Source organism: Pinus tabuliformis, chromosome 6, assembly GCF_031772625.1.
Source record: "Pinus tabuliformis cultivar Carrire ecotype Pingquan chromosome 6, CPIR1, whole genome shotgun sequence".
NCBI classification, from domain to species: domain Eukaryota; kingdom Viridiplantae; phylum Streptophyta; class Pinopsida; order Pinales; family Pinaceae; genus Pinus; species Pinus tabuliformis.
The window spans coordinates 589,768,134-589,775,190 of NC_142292.1; the positions used below are offsets into that span (position 1 = coordinate 589,768,134).

The 7,057-nt window shown below is 36.8% G+C and overlaps 1 pseudogene; it reads left to right on the plus strand.

Annotated features, from left to right (window-relative positions):
- Positions 1 to 3,363: 3,363 nt before the first annotated feature.
- On the plus strand, positions 3,364 to 5,028 carry LOC149259940 (UBP1-associated protein 2B-like; annotated as a pseudogene).
- Positions 5,029 to 7,057: the final 2,029 nt, after the last annotated feature.

The window sequence follows — 7,057 nt, forward strand, 5'->3', positions numbered from 1 at the left end:
ATGCCGAACAATCAACATGTCATCCACCTATAACAATAATATGATATACTTTCCTTGATCATATCTCTTGACATAGACACAATGGTCAGCTTCCAGCCTCTAAAAACCATGTTCCAACATGAATGAATCAAATTTCTTGTACCATTGTCAAGGTGCATGTTTCAAACCATAGAGACTCTTCTTCAACCTACAAACAAGGCCTTCTTTGCCTTTTTCTATGAAGCCTTCTGGTTGGTCCATATAAATTTATTCCTCCAATTTACCATGAAGGAATGCAATTTTTACATCTAACTGTTCACATTCTAGGTCTAAAGTAGCAACTAGACCAAGAATGACTCTAATGGAAGACATTTTAACAACAGGTGAGAAAATTTTAGTGAAGTCAAGACCTTCTTTTTGGGAAAAACCTTTCACCACCAGCCTTGCTTTATACCTCTCCTTCTTTTCGTCACCTTCATGCTTAATCCTGTACACCCATTTATTTTGTAAAGCATTTCTACCTTCTGGGAGGTTTACCAACTCCCAAGTTTTATTTTCTTGCAAAGAGTTCATTTCTTCTTCCATTGCTTTCTTCCATTCTTTACTGTGATCAACATTACAAGATTCTTGAAAACAATTAGGTTCACCTTCATCAGTCAATAAAATATAGTTTGAAGGAGGATACCTTTGTGAAGGCTTATGAGGCCTAGAAGATCTGTGAACCAACTGTTGTGGTGCATTATCAAGTTGAATCTCCTGTAAAGGTTCCTGCAAGATTCCTTCTTCATGTTGTTCATCATTTTCCACTTGTTGTTCTTGATTTCCTGAATTTTCTGTTCATTTTATTGCATTGGTGGGATGCTTTCCTGCTGCTCTTCAAACCTGTCAATAACCTTCTTGACCTCCAAGTCACCTACAATCCTCTTGAACATTTCTGACTCATTAAATATAACATCCTTGCTTCTAATAATTTTATGTTTGAATGGATCTCATAGACAATAACCAAAATATTCATCTTCATATCCCAAAAAAATGCATTTCATAGAATTATCATCTAGCTTAGTTCTATTTTCTTTGGGAATATGTATGAATGCTTCACATCCAGAGATTTTCAAGTGAGAATAATTCAAATTCTTACCAGTCCAAACTTCTTTAGGGATACCGCCATCCAAGGCTGTAGTTGGAGATCTATTTATGAGGTAGCAAGTGGTCCTAAGCCCAAAAATTCTTCTCCAAACTGGAATTGGACAACATACTTTGTACCTTTTCCATAATGGTGTGATTCATCCTTTCTGCGACACCATTTTTTTGAGGAGTACTAGGCATAGTCTTCTCATGCTTTATGCCAAACCTGTTACAATATTCCTTAAATGAATTTGAGCAATATTCTCCACCATTATCTGTTTTTAAACACTTAAGCAATTTGTTAGTGTCTCTCTCAATAGCAACATGGAATTTTTGAAATGTTCCAAACACTTCACTTTTACTTTTCATAGGATATACCCAAACCTTCCTGGATGCATCATCTATAAATGTTACAGAATATCATGCTCCTCCTAATGGTTTGATGTTAATAGGCCCAAACACATCTGAGTGTACAAATTCTAACACATTTTTCTTTCTGTCATGGCCACCTCTAAGGAATGAAACTCTTCTTTGTCTACCATATATACAATTATCACAAAGATCAAGATTGTAGGATTTCAAACCTGACAATAAATTTTTACCAACCATGATATTTAAGCCCTTCTCGCTCATGTGACCCAAACGCTTATGCCACAGATTTGTTGAATTTCCTTCTTTTATGACAGCAGCCAAATCTGATTTTCCTGTCAATGTCATCAATGTGTATAATGTTCCTGTCTTGGGTCCTTTGGCCATGACCAATGCACCTTTTCTAATTTTCCAACCTCCTTTTCCAAAGCTTGTCGAATAGCCTTCATCATCCAGTCGTCCCATAGAGATTAAACTCATGCACATTTCTGGTACATGCCTGACCTATTTCAACATATTACCTTGTCCATCTTTCATCTTGATTTGGACATCTCCCACTCCAACAATACCGCAAAAATGATTATTCCCCAAATGCACTCTACCATAATCACGAGGATTATATGAAGCAAAACTATCTTTGCATGAGGTTACATGGTGATATGCGCCAGAGTCAAGGATCCAATCAAAGCTACTACTAGATGTATATATACATGCACCATATACTGAAACAGTAAACAACACATCACCATCTGTGGCTACAGCAGTAGTCTCAGCTTCATTTTTGCTCGATGACTTGTGATTTGTACTAGACGGTCTCTGATCCTTTTGTCCTTTCTTCCAAAATCAAAATTCTTTCTTCATGTGCCCAGGTTTGCCACAATGAAAGCAGATGATTCTACCTCTCGTTGATTTTGATCGGCCTCTCAATCTTGATCACCCCTGCCGGCCTTGATCCATTCTCCTACCATGATTAGCTAGAGCTAGAGCCTATCCTCCCTGGTTTTCCTCAATTGAGTTGCGTTGCAGCTCCTCATTCATTAAACTTCTGTTGACATCATCAAACTTTAGGGTCCCTATAATTGTTGAAGTTCTCATAGCTACAATTAAATTTTCCCAGCTGTCTAGCATAGAAAACATTAGCAAAATAGCTCTGATTTCATCATCTAAAATGATTTTAACAGAGGAAAGTTCATTAGTAATAATATTAAATGCATTCAAGTGCTCAACAACTGAAGCATCCTCCTTCATTTTGAGATTATAAAGCTTCTTCATCAAGAACACTTTCTTTGATGCTGTGTTCTTCTCATATAGATCATGGAGCTTCTTCAATAATCCTTTTATCGTCTTTTCTCCAGACACATTGAAATAAAAATTCTTTGCTAAATATTGGCGGATTGTTGTAATCGCCTTTCTATCTAGCTTATTCCACTCTCCATTTGTCATCGATGAGCGTTTCTTTGTTGTGCCCTCAATCAACAAATACTGATCCTTTAAAATCAGTATATCCTCCATCTGCGATTTCCATAGGGAAAAATTAGCCTCGCTCAACTTCTCCATATCTGTAACTGCTGTGTCCATTTTCAATCAAATTCATGCCCCAAAACACAAAAACTCCACTTAAAAATAAAACTTTAATTATTACTCTTTAAAATTTAGTAATAATGACCTTCCTCGTTTTAAAATACCCTTTTCAAAATTCGTACTCCTTTTCAAAATATACTTTTCAAAATTCGAACATATAATTATATATTTTCATAATAAATATAAAAACATATATAATGTTTTAACCTTTTCACATTTCACACACATATGTTGGTCTGAGAAAAAACATGACGTATACATGCAAGCTTGATGTAAAAACAAACTTACGAATACCACGTTTCAACTACAATGTCCACTAGTCTCCACTTTTCAAACTCCAGCACCAACTGTCTTTTAGTTCCAACATTCCTTAGCTATTTCCTGGACTCTCTTCTTTGCAGGGATTTCCAATTTCCTGGACAGATCCTTCAACAGCTCCAGAGGTAACAGCCAACGTTTTAACAAACACTACCAGAGTAAGGCAATTGCACTAAGCGGCTTGCACAATGGATATTTCACCCTAGCTTCGATACTAGTTGTTAGATCAGAGCATACATAACACACAGCAAATTTATACTCAGAGACTTAGATGACAAAAGTAGAGAATAATTCATAGAGACAGAAAAATGGAGAAACAACAAGATTACTCAGTCATCAACAACGGAATAGATAAAACAATCACTAGAGAATAGAAATTACTTTACATTACATAACAAGCTTGGGCCTTGGCTTGCTTTTCTTGGCCATAGAAATTACAAATTTATAGAGGTGGAACAAGGATCTAGAATACTGTATGTGATTCAGATGGAGATCTAGAATCATGTAGATGGAGATCTGGAATGATCTAGAAACTAAGAGCGGTGTAGAAAGATCTAGAATCCTAGAGAACTAGAAAAATATGATCTAGAAGGATCTAGAATCCTGCTTGAATTTGACTTTACACTTAACATCTCCCAATAGAACAAGCTGGAAGAATTCACTGTCATCATGGACAAGGCCACTGGAAAATCCGTAACCTAGCAAGGGCACTGGAAAATACAAAGGTTACGGATTCGTTACATTTATGCACATGGAAGATGCCGAGAAAGCCCTAAAGGAGCCCAGCAAGAAAATCGATAGCAAGATGATTGCTTGACAGATGGCGTCTGTTGGCCTAATGCCAGTGAACCCCACACCAAGAACACAGGGTGGAAAATCTATGTGAGCAATGTTCTGGCCGATATTCCAGTGGAGAAATTGCTAAACATTTTTTTGAAATATGACGAAGTCGATGAAGGGCTGTTAGGTTTTGATAAACAGATGGGAAAGTCCAAAGGTTTTGCGCTTTTCATTTACAAGACTGTTGAGGGTGCTAAGAAGGCTTTGGAGCAGCCGAACAAAAGTATAGAAGGTCATTCCATGAACTGCAAGCGGGCAGCAGAGGGTAGCATGTAGAGGAACACGCATACCCTTGTTAGCAGCACTCTGCACCCCAATGACCTTTTGCTGACCCACGACGCGGGTTCAATATTGGCATCTGTCGGGGCAGCAAACGGTGTTCTTAGCAGCTCATTGCCTTTTAATCAGGACCATGCTCCCAGGATCAGTCAGGCATTTAATGCTATTTTGGCCAGTCAAAACTAGAAAATTCCTGGGTTGAATCACTTTCTTTTAACGTCCGCTAATCATGCATTGGCAGCTTCACTCAATCCATCTTCAGTGTCACAGGCGCCTGCGTTTTCACCATTTGTTCAGAACTCGCTTAGATCAGTAGGGTCATATGGAGTGCACCCGAGCTTGGGGGGTTATCGGTCTCAGCGTGGCAGTGCTGGCAGTGTTAATCCCAGTGTTCTTCGGGTTTATGGGTCCCAGGCAGCTGCTCTACAAGGATTGAATGCATATCAGAGTTCCCAACTCGGGCAGTCTCCATTGCCTAGAACGTTGCATTCAGGCGCTGGTTCTCTGGGTGGAATGCCTCCATATTTACCTCGTTAGATGTATTTTGAAAGGATGGCACTGATAGAATGTTGAAGATATATTTTGTATGGGCTAATTTGCCTGCGATTCATTGAAATTGGGAAGTGCCATTGATATTGGCCAGTCTTCAGCTTTGTTTATTAGGTTTTTCTTAACAAACTCTTGATTTTTTCAAGTAGCTGGTGGTGAACTTCATCAGAGGTGTTTTCAGTGTTCATCTACGTCTCCTAATAGTAACAAGAATTTTGCCCCTCTTTTTAATATAGCTTCATCGATGAATATATATATAGATAGATATATATAGATATATATTAAAGTGCAATAGACATGGTACATTTTTTTAAATATGTATTCGTATTGAGGTGGGAATTGGAAGTTTCCACGTCTCTTTAGTGTTTTTTTAACACTCTTAGAAGGTTATTACAAAATTCATTTCATTGATTAGACACTAATGGTATTGCAAATGTATCTTTTGGTTTTGTTGTTTTCGTGTTTTACATTAGGTTATAATTTGGGTTATGTATATGGATAGTTTTGTAGTGTTTGAGATGACATTTTATATAGTGTATATTTATTTTAATTTTGGATTTATCAAATTAGAGTGAAAAGAAAAATGATTTCTTTCGGCTACAATGAGGAGTTAAGTGGATTCAAGATGGTACTTTCCAATTTGATTTCGTTTATAATATTTTGTAATCTCCAATTTGAATTCAAATATAACATGTATTATTTTTCTCATGAAAAATCGTAGTTTTATTCAAAAGGAAATGAACAAAATTACATATAGTAGATGCTCAAGGCATTTGCCTAATAGCATATCTTGTTTACTAAGATCAATAAGAACTCATCGAGGAGTTAACCTATTCTTTCACACCTTTCTTTGTTTCAACTTTTCTCCAACCACTAGAGTTGGGTGTGGATGATACAATATACCTTTGTGAGTCATTTATATTTGTTGGTATTTCTTTGTGTGAGTCCGAGCTAGGTAGGAAAAGGTAGGGATCTTGAAAATCAAATTCTTGACACTATTGATGGGTAATAATCAAGATACATGTTTTCTATTTCTCAATATGCGAGATTTTACCAAAAATTATTGATAGGAAAAAACATTGCAAGGGTTAATAAAACCATCTGCCAACCATTGGTTGGACAATCAGATAGGAACACTCTTAACGAGGATAGTGCAAAAAGTGTTAGTTGCATTCTCAACACATTGAACAACACTTCAAACACACACACAAAACATGATGTGGGGAGGTTAGTTAACATCCAATATAACTCGATAATGAATCATGTTTTAATAACATACATGATGAAGATTGAGGAAGACACATTGCACTTCAAATCGGGCTCCCTCATTGAGATTAGAATGGAGTAGGCTAGTGTAAGCAAGTTCATGGAAGACAGTCTAAGCACCAATGAGACAGCTCAAAAATATGACAAGAATAAGGGCTCTCATAGCACAACTCTCAACCACCTAAGAAAGGAAAAACCACCTAGGAACGACCTATGAAAAGGTCAATTACTCACTCTCAATAGCCAAAGAAACAATGAGGGTATTGTTATTCTAAAATTTTAAAAATGAGTAACCACCATTGTGATAAAAAAAGAGGATTATGTCATAGAAATGAGGGACCACTTATACAATAGTGGCAGTTACAAAAAAAATTAAAGACAACCCTATTTCCTGGATTCACAAGGAATTTAAAAGAGCCATCAAGGATTCCAATCTTTACAAAAGGTTCAAGAAGCGCCTTTTACCTAATAATGAGATTGCCCCTAGGATTTATGAAGCTCCCAAAAATCAAAAGAATGGTACTCCTGTAAGATCTATAGTAAACATAATTGGACTTCGCACATATGCATTATAAAAATATGTAGCCAACTCCTTTGCCCCTCTTGGAAAAAATGACTCCTACATTAAAGACTCAAACCACTATATGGAGCTCATCAAAGGAAAAAGGTTGGATCCAAAAGACAAGATTGTGAGCTTTTATTAACTCAACTATTCGTAAAGATACCATTAGAAGAAGCTATTTGAGTAGTT